The following is a 13,979-nucleotide window of genomic DNA, read 5'->3' on the forward strand; positions in this document are numbered from 1 at the left end:
GCAGAACTGCATCAGGTCCTGCACGGCCTGGATCTCACTTGGGAGAGTGTTCCACCTGGCTGGTGCCAGAGCTGAGAAGGCTAAGTGGATATCTTTTGGGCTCACCAGTAGATTTTGATCCATTGAGTGCAGTGCTCTCTGCAGGACATACCAGGATAGATGGTCCTGAAGACATGTCAGTCCCAGACTACAGAAGACTTTAAAGGTTAAAACCCGAATCTTGAACTTGATCTGGTAGAAGCCTGTGTAACTGGCAGAGCACTGGTTAGATATGTATTCTTGAAGGTGTTCCAGTGAGAACATGTGCCACTACATTCTGGACCAGCTGGAGCTTCTGGGTCAGCCTCAATGGTAGCCCTGAGCAGTAGTTACAGTAGTCCAGCCTGGAGGTGACCATTGCATGGATCACTGTAGCTAGGCCAGTTACTTGACCTGGAATAGATGGGGAAAAGCCAGTCTAGCAACATTTGTGATGTAGGCCTCCATTGAGAGTGAGGCATCCAGAACCACGCCCATAGTCTTGACAGCTGACATTGAAATTCATGACACACTGTCAAGAGCCAGGAGTTGGATCCCTGTCCCAACATCACCCCCAGCCCAGATTTAGGACTTCCATCTTCAATTGATTTAATTTCAGCTGGCTCTGCTTTAGTCAGTCAACCACAGCCTCCAAACCCCTGAGGTGGCATTCAGCCGGCTGTCCATCAGCAAATACAGCTGGATGTCATCAGCATACTGATGGCAACCCACCCCAAAGCTCTGGACCCAACTGGGCAAGAGGCTACATATAGATTGGGAAGAGGATCTCCCCTTGAGGGACACCAAACACCAAAGGGTAGCATGGTTAGACCCTCTCCCCAAGCACCACCCCAACCAGGGACAAATGAGACGAACCACTCTAAGTCTGTCCCATATATCCCCAAACTGGGTGGAGATCAAAGTCATCAGATCATAGCTGACCATGCCAAATGCTGCTGTCAATTCCAACAATAACAGCAGTATTGACTCGCCTCAATCTAGATGTCTCTGGAGATTGTCCATGAGGGTGACCAAAGCTGTCTCCATCCCATAACCAGGGTGGTAATTGGATTGGAATGGAACCAGGATAGAAGAGTCTTCCAAGAAAACCTGAAGCTGTTCTACTGGCGCTCTCTCAACTACCTCACCTAAGAATGGAAGATTTTAAATTGGGCAGTAGTTGGCTAGATCAGTAGGATCCAGAGATGGTTTATTTAAGAGCAGCTTCAACACTGCTTCCTTTGAAGTCCCTGGGAAAGCCCCTGAGTTCAAAGACAGATTTATACCTGCCAGGGGGACCCATACACTATCACCGCTGGCTTTCACCAACCATGATTGACATGGGTCTAGGAGGCATGTGGTGGGCTTCATAGTATCAAGGATCTTGTCAACATTGTCCTAGTAGAGTCGACTGAAATGGTCCATTACTGGACCTGAAGTATTGCAGTACTCCTGCTTTGCCAGCTTCAGGCCCTCCTTCTGTTTCTTGTCCCTGATTCTCCCTTTATGCATTGAGACATTCTTTACTGTTTAGTCCTCATCTTGCCTCCTTTCTTCACTGTTTTTATTTTCACTCCTACTTTTTCTTAATTCCTTTTGCTCTAGCACTCTTTTCCTTTTCTACGGCTCCAGCCTCTTGTTTTTTTCCTCCCCCCCCCCCCCCGGTCTTTGTAGCCTCGTGCTGCACTGGTGTACAGCCCTGCTCTTCCCAGCAGGCTAACAATTTGCCTGCTTGCAACAGGAAAGCTGCTGCCCCTGCCCTCAATCACCTGTGTTCAATCCACTAGTTATTGAGAGAAAAATAGGGGAGGGTGAGTGCTGGTGCTGGGCTCAAGGCCAGGCACCCCCTGCTGCCACTCGCTTCCTTGGTGAGGGTGAGCTTGGTGGCAGCTGCAGCGGGGCTTCTGCCATCAGCATGCATATATGTGTGCACGCTGTTGCTCTGCTCCTCATGTCTGTGCTCGGAAGCACAGACGTGAGAGACAGAGTGACAGTAAGTGAGTGGTGTGCATGCCCGCTGAGCTCACTACACGAGATTGGGCAGGAGTGTCAAAACTGATGCCCTCCCTCCAGAGCCGCACACTAGGCAGCCTCCTCATGCTGCCTAATAGACGTGCCAGCTCTAGGGAGGGGAACCTGAAAGTTATGGCACATCATCTGCAACATTCTAGGAATTTCTTCTAATTTCTATGGACTTTGCCGTAGAGATGTGGGAATTCCTAGAGCATTGTGAGGGGGCTGAAATCCTCCTGTCTCCACAGGCTCCATCCCCCAAACTCCTGGTAGTTGCAGGCACAGGACTTGTAACTCAATTTCTCAGGCAGCCTTCTCACAACCCACTAACACTCTCAGAGCCTCCACAGCTATGGTCCCCAGAATGGGCCTAAAGTTAGGACTCAAGCCTAGGAATCTCCTGTGGCCCAAGCCATGTCCTGCTTCCTGGTTGCTGCCACTGGATCCAGCTGCCTTTCAACGAGACCTGCTAACTAGCACACTGCCAGGTTGGGCTGTGACTGAAGGCTTTCCCTGCCCTCTCTAGGGTTGCCAAGTTCTCTTCAAGACCCGGTGAGGGACATTTTTGTGCACGTTGTGCACACACAATGAAATGACATCACACGGAAGTGACATCATCAAAATGGTGGTGTGCACATGGGGCGTTCTAGGCATTTCTGGGAAAACTCTATGGTTTTCCCGGACGCTTTAGCCATTTGGGAGGTTAAAACTTTATGGTACCTATTGCACCATAGAGTTTTACCTCCAAAATGGCTAGAGTGATGTCATCACGCCAGCATTGCAGGGGGAGGTTCCCCCCACCAGCCCTCCGGGGTGGGGGATTCCCCGCCTGGACCGGGAGCTTGGCAGCCCTAGCTCTCTCTGACATCTTCTGAGCATCCAACCTTCATATAATAATGGTCATGTGGTCCCACCTTTATGGGACTGCTACACTGTCTGAAGAAGGAAGCATCAAGATACATCAACACCAGCGAGACACTATTGATAAAAGAATATATTTATTAATTCTATGCTGAGATGTGCAATGAAGGTTTCCCAGAAAATACACATCACAGTAGCTGATGTCAAACTAGTCACATGAATCGTTCATGAATTGTGTTTAACACTCACCTTGGAAACACTAACAGTTCATGAAAAGAAAACCACAATGTAAATTATCCTCCATATTGATTTTTCGTTTGGGATCTAAAGGGTCCTTTAGATGTGTACAGGAACAATTTCTTAGTCTGCCTGTTTTTTCCCTTTTTAAAAAAGGGCACTGTGATCTTGTGCATATATTTGGTTCAGGAATTTTGTAAAGCTTGCTCCTACTGATAAGAACTTCCAGTTTTTCCCTTTGCATTCTAGCCTTTGTCTATATGGAAGATATAGCTGTACATTGTGGGGTTTTGCTCATACTTTTTTTTTTCTATCCTAAATAAATACATCGCAAGTTTACACAAGCAGTCTTGAGGTCCATGAAATTACTGCAAAAGATACCCAGTAACAGGAAACTACTCAATACCCAATAATATGTGTGCCTCCATTACAAAAAAAAAATAAAAAAATCCAATTACTTCATCTGATTATCGCCAGTTTAACTATTGAGCCAGCTGCAACAGCCAACTTTGGTTAATATTTCATGATGTATCTGCCAGAAAAGAAGATAATTAGCATGTAGGGGTGTTGCAGCAGAAAGAAATAGATGAGCTGCATAATATAAGGAGCTTGCTCTCATGTTTGTGTATGAAGTCATCGTTGTTTTTCGAGGGGAGATGAGCATGCCTATTCCAGGGTTGAATTTTTATCTCCATTACTTGCACAGTAATTACCATGGGACACATTCATGTGGCAAGATAGAGGAGCTATGTTTGACAGCTGCATCCAGCTTGGGTACTATCATTATAGGCATCAAAGATAAAAGAGGCCTTATTAGACTATCTGTTCTATCTTATTGGCAATCGCAGGATTGCTCATTACAGAACAATTTTCCAGTATTTGGCTCATTTTAAATATCCTCCATGATGATATTGCTGCCTCAGTCTGCCTTTGGGCATTTATTTGACAGTATGATCATATGTCTATATTTGTTATGCGTTTAGCATCGACAACATCCTTTGTCCTTGTCATTTACAGAAGGGCAAGTAGCCAGGCAGAGGGTTTGTCACTTTCTGAAGGCAAACCGGGTTCCCCAAGAACAGTAGACTGATTCTCCCGATGCAGTGGAGGAGGGCATGTAATATGAAACTGAAGGTATTAGATATCCTTCTGTCTTCTGGGGGCACTGGTGTAGGGGTTACATGAGGGACACTTCCCTGTGTAGGTCTTGATTGACCACAGTAAGATGTCATGGTAGGATTCCAAATTCAAGAAGTACAGGGGTTGGATTCAATGAAAGTTTGGCGGGGAGGGGGTGTAAATTGTGCGGGGAGACTGTAAGACCATGGACCACCCAAGGAGAATTGCCTAATAAATGAGAATTTCCTTAATGGTTTGGGTCTGCTGGTTGTCCCATGCAACAAGCAAAACTTCCATCTTAACTGACAGTGCCAGTGAGCAGCTTCCTACAGGAAGAAGATGATATTGGATTTATATCCCACCCTCCACTCTGAATCTCAGAGTCTCAGAGCAGTTCACACTCTCCTTTATTTTCCTCCCCCACAACAGACACCCTGAGGGATGGGTGGGGCTGAGAGATTTCTCAAAGAAGCTGCCCTTTCAAGGACAACTCCTGTGAGGGCTATGGCTGACCCAAGGCCATTCCAGCAGCTGCAGGTGGAGGAGTGGGAAATCAAACCGGATTCTCCCAGATAAGAGTCTGCACACTTAACCACTACACCAGACTGGCTCACTGCAATCATTTCTGCAACAATAGTGCTTTAGCTTTTGGGATCACATAGAGTGCTGTCAAAATAACTGTAATTAGATAGACACAAGAAAGGTATCTCATGCAAAAATGGTGAAATACCTGATTACTTATCAAAGGTTAGAAATACTTTATTTTTATGATGACTCTCTGTCTGGGGCAAGTGATGCTCTGTATTCTTGATGTTTGGGGCAACAGTGTGAGGGCCTCTAGTGTCTTGGCCCCACTAATGGATCTCCTGATGGCACCTGGGTTTTTTGGCCACTGTGTGACACAGAGTGTTGGACTGGATGGGCCATTGGTCTGATCCAACATGGGCTTCTCTTATGTTCTTATGCCTTATTATCCCGAGCCCCTCTGAACATTTATCTATTGATTTTCTGTTCATCTCATCCTTCCACAAAAAAAGAAGACTGAAGATTTATACTCGCCCGGAGAGCTGGATTGGTGTAGTGGTTAAGTGTGCGGACTCTTATCTGGGAGAACCGGGTTTGATTCCCCACTCCTCCACTTGCACCTGCTAGCATGGCCTTGGGTCAGCCATAGCTCTGGCAGAGGTTGTCCTTGAAAGGGCAGCTGCTGTGAGAGCTCTCTCCAGCCCCGCCGACCTCACAGGATGACTGTTGTGGGGGAGGAAGGTAAAGGATATTGTGAGCCGCTCTGAGACTCTTCGGAGTGGAGGGCGGGATATAAATCCAATATCTTCTTCTTCTTCTCTGAATCAGAGACTCAGAGCAGCTTACAATCTCCTATATCTTCTTCCCCCACAGCAGAAACCCTGTGAGGTGGGTGGGGCTGAGAGGACTCTTACACAGGAGTTTCAAGGACAACTCCTGTGACAGCTATGGTTAACCCAAGGCCATTCCAGCAACTGTAAGTGGAGGAGTGGGGAATCAAACCCGTTTCTCCCAGATAAGAGTCCACACACTTAACCACTACACCAAACTGGCTTCAGTTTCAAATGATAAACCCTCCTCCGCTGCAGCTTCACACATTGTTTCTGAATGCGAGATAATCAGTCTTCTGTTCTTGGGGAACCTGGCCTGCCTTCAGAAAGAATGCAAGGTTGTGTATTTCATTTTCCTTTCCTCACTACAGTAAAAGCTTGGTTATCCAGCACTTGATTGTCCAGAATGATCATTTAATCACATCATGCAGAGAGCAAACTTCCCCCATCTGCCTCCTCCACCATCCCCCTGTTTCTTCAGGCATGGGCACATGCTCCACTTCTGCCTCTCTAATCAGCCATCTTGAGGCCTCTGGTCATTTCTGGGTTTCTGTCAGATGGTACTGCTGTCTGTGACATCTTATTTGAGTGCCTTCTTCCCCTGCAGGCTCCTCAGTCTATCAGGAATCAGCACTGCTGGAGTGCTCCTGAGCAGCTGGCACACTTGTCTGCCTGCTGAATGGGCTTCATGGCTTTGAAGGAAGTGTCCTGTCAAGTGTCAGTGCTGTAGCCATGGTCTCAGTGGAGTGGGGTTTGATCACACCAGATTCCTCTGGGTAGTGAATGGAGCAGAACAATAAGCTTTGAGTGTTTGGCAGATTTGATGAATTGGCAACCTCTGTTTCCCAAGAGCGTCGAAAAACTTGTTTGTTAGTAATAATTAATTATTGTATGGCATTAATTATTAATTATTGTGTGTAGTATAGTCAAGAGATCTGAAAATTATCTGGCAGCCTTAAGTTCTAGTTCTTTTGTGGTGAACCACACTTATTTTGGAGGACCGAGAGAGTTCTGAGAGAGCTGTGACTGATCCAAGGTCACTCAGCTGGCTTCATATGGGGGGAGTGGAGAATCAAACTTGGTTCTCCAGATTAGATTCTGCAGCTTTCAACCACTACACCAAACTAGCTCTCTGACTGTTTTGACGTATTCTGTTCTTAAAACAATTATGTTGGGTAAATTAGACTAAGAGAGACTGGTCATCTAGTGAGCTTTGTGGCTGAGTGGTGGTGAGAAAAATGACTTTGAGTCCCCACGATGGTACAAAATTATTTTAAAGTGCAATATTTCTGGGTCCACAGAAAGACTAATGGAATGAGAAATGACCTGAAAAAACTGTAATATGCAGAGCAACTAAAACAATCTGCAAAGCTTGGCTTCAGAACAAATTAAGGTCCAGTGTTCTTAGAGTCCGTTCACAAATTATTAATTAAAGAAAACAGGGGTGGCCAACAGTAGCTCTGCAGATGTTTTTTTTGCCTACAACTCCCATCAGCCCCAGCCATTGGCTATGCTGGCTGGGGCTGATGGGAGTTGTAGGCAAAAAAAACATCTGGAGAGCTACCTTTGGCTACCCCTGCTGTATAAGATAAGGGAATGTCTCTACATTGTAAATTCTATCACTTCAGAAAGAAAAAAAGGGTTTCCACATGCCAGTATAGTATTTCATCCTTCCACCATATATTCAGCTGGTTTGTGCAGTGTGTCTTGAATTTGGCATGCAAGAAGTTCTCTATTTCACCTTTGGATTCATTCTCGACCCTGAATGGCCCAGGCTAGCCTGATCTTGTAAGGTCTCAGAAGCTAAGCAGGGCCAGTCTTGGTTAGTTCTTGGATGGTGTGGTGATTTTAGCTCTCCAAAACCACAGGCATAAATTCTTGGTCTGTGTGTATCTAAAATCCTGGTCAAGAGGTCTGTTATTCTAAGTTGTAAATTGAGTCTCAGGCCTGGAGACTAAGTGTTTGTGTTAGCAGAGATAAGATTTGGTATGTGGCCTTGGGAGGAAGTGTTCAGCTGGAAGCTGGTAGAGTGACCTCCCTAATTAAAAAGTATTCTATACAGCTGGAGGGGTGAGAATCAAAGCTATCCTAAATCACCCCTTGTTTAGCAATTAGCTTGGAGAGTGACTTCATTGCTCTCAGTCGTGATTGGTTGCATTGGGCCCAGCAACTAGTTGGGACCAGGCATAAAGCATGGCTACCTGAAAGCCAGCTTGGAGTCTGATTCTACTCAGATTTCCATCTTGCCAAGTCTGAACCACTCAGGCTTTTCCCTTGTCATCTGTGATCTTGTTATGCCTGACTGAATGCTGAAAAACTTCTGCTCCGTTCCTATGCCTGCTGGCTAAGTTGGGTAACTATGTCAACTGTATAGAACTGGGTTCTTGTTAGTCTCCTGGTAAGGGCTAGAGAATTCCCCAGCCTCCTGCCTAGGGTGTAATTGGGGTAGTGGCAGTACTACTGATTCAGGCTGAACTTCTGTAGCTTGCAAGGGGTCTTGGAGCACAGAAGCCTAGCTTGGAAGGGACCTCCTGCCGGACGGTGGCTGGGGCTGGCTGTTGCCTGGGATGGGATTCTGTGACAGATGGGAGAACACCAAGGAAACTAGGGTTGGTATTAGGGGTGTGCAATATTTTTAAACTGGGATTTTTTTGTTTGGATCAATTAGACCTAAGAAAAAATTGGGATTCCTGAAAAAATCCAGGGGATCTCAATACCAGTATGGTTTTGGATCCAACATTTTTCAGAAATCTCAATTTTTTTCAGGCTCAGTAGACCCAAGAAGAAAAATACTGTTTGTTTTTTTTAAAAACAGCCAGTTCAATCCTGGGGATGGTTGGCCTCTCCTGCAGCCCAGTTTAAACTGGGCTGCATGAGAAGCCAGCCCCAAGCTGAGCTGGTGGGAACAGTCTGCTGACATAGCTAATCCTTAGCTGTTTTAGGCTTATTGATTAAAGAAGACTGTAAAAGGTATGGGAATTCTCTACACTGTAAATTTTATCACTACATAAAGGAAAAAAGGAAGTGTTCCCACATGCCAGTGTAGTAGACCATGTAGTAGACAGTGCAGTAGACCAAGAACTTGGCAACCTCCACTGTTTTTGGATCTATTTGGTAATTCCTGAATATATCCATATTTTTTTCAGGATTTTAAAAATGGTTTCCCTGAGAAAACGCAGATACATGTGGGATGACAAAATATACCTTAAAAATACTGATAAAGTTTGTTTGGGAGGGTATAGTTTCAGTTTGAGTAGATTATAACAAACACCCCTAGTTGGTATTCTAGAGATGCCGGCTTCCAGTGGGGCCTGGTGATCTCCTGGAATTACAGCTCATCTCCAGGCTACAGAAATCAATTCCCCTGGAGAAAATGGGCACTTTAGAAAGTAGGCTCTATGTCATTATACCCCACTGAGTTCTCTATGCTCGCCAGGCTCTACTCCCAAATCTCCAGGTTTTTCTCAACCTAGAGCTGGAAACCCTACCTTCTGCTCCCCACCAGTGGCCAAGGGGACTTGATGGCATTTTCCACAACCACTAGTGCTTGATTTATGCAATCTCACAACAGCCTGAATAATATTATCACCCCACTGTATGGTGTGTGAACCAAGGCTGAGACACAAGGAAATGGCAAAGGCTTCATGGAAGGAATGGTCAGTGACTGCCCTTCTGCTCTTTCCCTACAGCTTCACTAAAGGGGAGGGGCCCATGGTTGGGCTGTGGCTCATGGTGAGACAGAGCACTAATTTCCATACATATTAGGATCAATCCCTGGCACTTCTAGTTAAAGGATCTCAGGGAAAGAAGACCCTTCCCTACCTGACAGCCAGTGCTAGTCATATTAGGCAATATTGAGCGAGATGAACCAATGGTTGGACTTGGTATATATCACGATGTCAAAAGTCAGACCTCTCTCAGATCATAAAGAAGGCTGTTTCTGGAAACAGTCCTCAAATGTCTTCCAGCAATTCCACCGCATATGCACCAGCACTGCATTTCAGCTTTGAGGTAGCATCCTGATAGTTAAAGGCGATTTCCTGCATTTACCCACACGTTGGCAGCCTGTGTCACCATCACATCATCTTGCTGCTATAGAATCTGTTTCTATCCTAGCAAGACTGGAAACTGCATTTGAAAGGAGGGGAGGGGGGAACAGCTTTAGAGGAGAACTGGCACCAGCGAGCTTCATTTCTATGTACAGGAAGTGTGCAGGCAGACCAAGAATAGATGGAGACCTGTCAAAAAAATGATACATAGACCTCTAAGTGAAGCTCCAGCATTTGTAAAGAAACAATGTTATAAAAGATGAATAGCCCAGGAACTGCTTTTATGAACATTTATGTGGGGCTTCACCTCCTGGCAATGCAAAAAAAAAAGTCAATACTTTCATACCATGCTGACTCGTAAAAAAAAACATAGAAGAGCTTTTTTTGAATTTTTTTTTGACAGCATCTAATGCAATGGGAGAGTGGGGGAAAAAAGCTAGCAAGAGGTAACACAAAAGCAGTTGCTCCAAATTGGAAGACAGAAAGAGAAAGCGAAAGAGATAGAGAAAGAGGAGTTGTTTTCCGATTCCTTGCTATGGTCTATTAGCATGGAAATTCAATAATCTCATTAATTACAGAAAATAATGTAAGGCGGATCTGCTGGGCTATGCTACAATTTGAGCTCTACTTCTGTGGGTAATTGCCAGTGACATGTCTGGAGAGAAATATCACAAAGATACATAACAAAGGGCAGCTCCTCTTTAGAGCATAGATCTTGTTGCCATGGCAACCCATCTTTGCTCCCATACTGGAGTTCAATGATTTATGTGCGTGCAAGAGTACCCCGTTTGCAAAATGTGTGTGTGGGGGGAGAAGGAAATAAAGATTGAAATTAAAAAAAACCCTAATCATTAACTCTTCATTATAATCATCTGTCCTTCTAGCCTTCTCTCAGCACTTTACAGATTAGATGGCACAATGGCAGTCCACTCCTGAATCCAGTTTAGGCAAATGATTTAAAGTTAAGGTGGTCTTGTTCAGTGAATGGCTGTGAATCTGACTGCATGGCTATGGTCATCAAATTACATTATCTGGAAGAAGGGATCTTCCAGTTTGTTCCAGATGGCCTCCTTAGGACTAGGGAACACTGTCCTGTATCACTCTCAGTTACTAGGCACAATGTGTTGTAGACATGAAATACTTTTGTTCCAAATCTGGGAAAAGCATGGGGAAAGATTCCTTTAAAAAAATGTCCGTGCGGCTTTTAAAAAGATATAAACAGTATCCCTTAGGTGAACTGAATGTATTTGTTACATTATATGAGTGAACAAAGCAGCTGTGAACTCACTAAATGAAGAAACTGAACTGATTTGGGGCAGACCACTATAGAAAAATTGTAGATTCTAATTTCAGTCCCTGCTATTGGAAGAAGTATAAACATAAAATTATTGTTTTTGCATTTGGGAATGAAAATCTATATTAATACCTCATTTTGGAACTGAGATTACCTGGCTCACTAATATGGTGGACAATCTTCATTGGGAAACAGATGTGGAGTGCAACACTGTGGAGTGACTTTTGAGATTAGATTAACCATGTTATCCTGGACTTTCAGAGTTGGTGGGGCACTGCTGTTCCAGTCCTACTTGGTGGGTAAATTACAGAAGTTAGCACTGGAGGAATATTGCTCTGTGAAATGACATTTATGCTTTGGAGTTGCACAGGGCTCTATTTTGAACAAAGCAGGAGTCAAGTTTCACCTTTAAGACCAACACAATTTTATTCAGAATGTAAGCTTTCGCGTGCTTAAAGCACACTTCTTCAGATGAGGGGATCAGGTACAGTGAGCTGAAATACATGCAGTTTGTTGATTAAGAGGGCAAACTGGCTGGGATCATATGGTGGAACAGTGTGGCAATTTAGAAGGCCATTTGGTCTGGATAGCCATAAAAGGTAATAAAAGATGCCTGCCAATTGGTGTTTCTGCAAGTCTAGGTGAATTACAAAAGAATTATTTCCTTGTTGTTGTCCACTTAATTTACTTCTCAACATCAATCTATTTTGTTCACTGTACTATATGACATCTGCATGAAACCACTGGGAAAGTTTGTCAAGACGTGATGCTACCATTGGTGTGAAAGGCCATCATTATGAAGATGACAGTCAACTTTATTTCTCATTTTCACATAATCCAAGAAGGCAGTGGAGATTCTGAATGAGCATCTGGATAGATGGGAGCTAATGGCACTGAAACGGAATCCAAACAAGGTATTTATTGTATTACTTTATTTATAGCTTACTTTTTTTTGTTGAGACTCAAGGCAGATTACAAAAGGTAATCACATATGAATATAATCACATCTGCAGTCAGAGCTTGAGATATCCAATAAACAATGCAATAGGTCAAGGATTACAAAAATCAGAAACTATGTTTAAAAGTTTCAGACATAATATATGGTAAACAATGCAAAAATGTTACAAAAGCAGAAGGTAGAAGGTGATACTATGGATGGAGAACATGCTGGGACATGATATTCAAGCAATACTAGATAAGGTTACACTCTCACTAGATTTTCAGATTGACTTGGCCCAGTTCCTTCATTTTAGCTTAATCACAAGGCTGCTGTGAGGATAAAATGGAGGAGAGGGTCCCTATTGGAGAGAAGGGCAGGGAATAAATGAAGCAAACAAATAATAAAGCTGAAGGCAAGGAGTGGCAGACAAAAGTTAGGTTGGTGGGAGGGTAGGTGGAAGGAGAGATAAAGCAAAGAAAGGGGAGAAAATAAGGGTCCTCCTGGAGGAAAGGAAGGAGGAAATAGTGTGAAGAGGGGGATACAAGAGAAAATGAGGTGCTCCTGCAAATCCTTGCAGGCTGTCTTGTATTTATATAATGAGAATATGGAAGGTTAGGTTCTTAGAAGCATAAAAAGCATTTGTATGCTGGGATCTGACACATGAAGATCAACAGGTCTGGGAACATGTAGGAAGCTGCTATTTTTTAAAGGTTAAATGTAAAAACAATCTGAATGGGCTCACAAATATAATACTTGAAAAATCCCACAAGAACCCTCAGAACTTTATGATAGAATACAATTTTCATATTTTGCCAGGCAACATGGTATCACCTATATGCAGAATTGTATTAGGAAAATGCCAATGGCATTTCTTATTCCACTCTGGAGAGATAGCCTTTCTGGCATAAATCAGGTTTGTGGTATTGGTAAAACAAGCTCTGGTAACAACCTCTTCATTAAAACTGGAGAAAACTTGTGTTTGCAAAATTTTATTTTAAAGACTTAACCAGCAAAATTTTCCTTTTCCATGTCCAGAAAGTTCCTTACCTACCTCATCTCATCACTTCTTGTCAACAAGGAACATGTCTTTCTTTTAGGGTTGCCAACCTTCAGATGGTATAGAATACAATCTGAGAGAGGTCACTATAATGGATTACACAACAAAAAAAATGCAAACTAGTGACCATTTTACTATATAGAAATCAGTCCAAATGTCCAAAACATGTATATTAAAGTCCCAAAGTAGTGTGGTGACAAGCCAATCGATTAAGTACTTGTGTCTTTCCAGTCTTCATCAGACCTGGGATCACTAACAAAAGAAAATATTATACAAAAATATCAGGACATTCAGACACCACCAACCCTACCTCTCCTGTACTTCAACATGCTGTGGCCTTGCTATTGATCTCCCTGCAGAACTCTAACAAAACTGAAGTAATCGGGAAATTGTGATTATGTTGCTGAAAAGGACGAAAGAAGACTTATGCCATTTGAAACCCCACTGCTCTGAGATTTCTCTTTTGTCCACTGTACTTTTTGCATAGCCCTTAACCTTAAGGAGTTATTGTTTTTTAAAAAATCATGTTGACGTTAAAAAGTAATCTCTCAGAACCACCAATAAATTCTTTCAAGGCTGGAACCTTCCACTCTTACTAACAGAGGGGCTATCAGTTCCTTCTTACTAGCCTGACCTCTCTTGCTCTCTCTCTATTTCAGTTCTTTCCCAGCTGATCAATACCCTTATTAATGTTCTGAAATCAATTATACTAATAAAGCCTGGAGGGAGTGGAAGGGTCACTGTCCAGAACTCACCTTTAATTATCGGGGCTGTTTATTTCCCCTATTGACAGAGCAGTCAAACTTTATGAGGGATCAGGAGTGAAACTGCAGTACCCAACAATGTTGTCAGCCCTGGAGAGGAATTGCAACAGTTATTAACGCTTACGTCTCTGGTCGCTGTGCACCACCGTAGAAATAGCCTGCTTGTGTAGATGTACCGTAATAGCTAAGGGACTGTCTCAGCCTTCTTGGACAGCAGCAAATCTGCACTGTAATATAGCACACGAGTAATCAATCATGATATATATTCAATT

The 13,979-nt window shown here is 43.6% G+C and overlaps 1 long non-coding RNA gene across 1 annotated transcript; it reads left to right on the forward strand.

Moving 5' to 3' along the window:
* Positions 1 to 7,770: 7,770 nt before the first annotated feature.
* On the forward strand, positions 7,771 to 13,497 carry LOC132571484 (uncharacterized). Its single transcript, XR_009555393.1, has 3 exons — positions 7,771 to 7,956; positions 11,699 to 11,860; positions 13,175 to 13,497. It is a non-coding gene; the product is annotated as an uncharacterized LOC132571484 (long non-coding RNA).
* The last annotated feature ends 482 nt before the right edge of the window (positions 13,498 to 13,979 follow it).

This window comes from Heteronotia binoei, chromosome 5 (assembly GCF_032191835.1).
Source record: "Heteronotia binoei isolate CCM8104 ecotype False Entrance Well chromosome 5, APGP_CSIRO_Hbin_v1, whole genome shotgun sequence".
NCBI classification, from domain to species: Eukaryota; Metazoa; Chordata; class Lepidosauria; order Squamata; family Gekkonidae; genus Heteronotia; species Heteronotia binoei.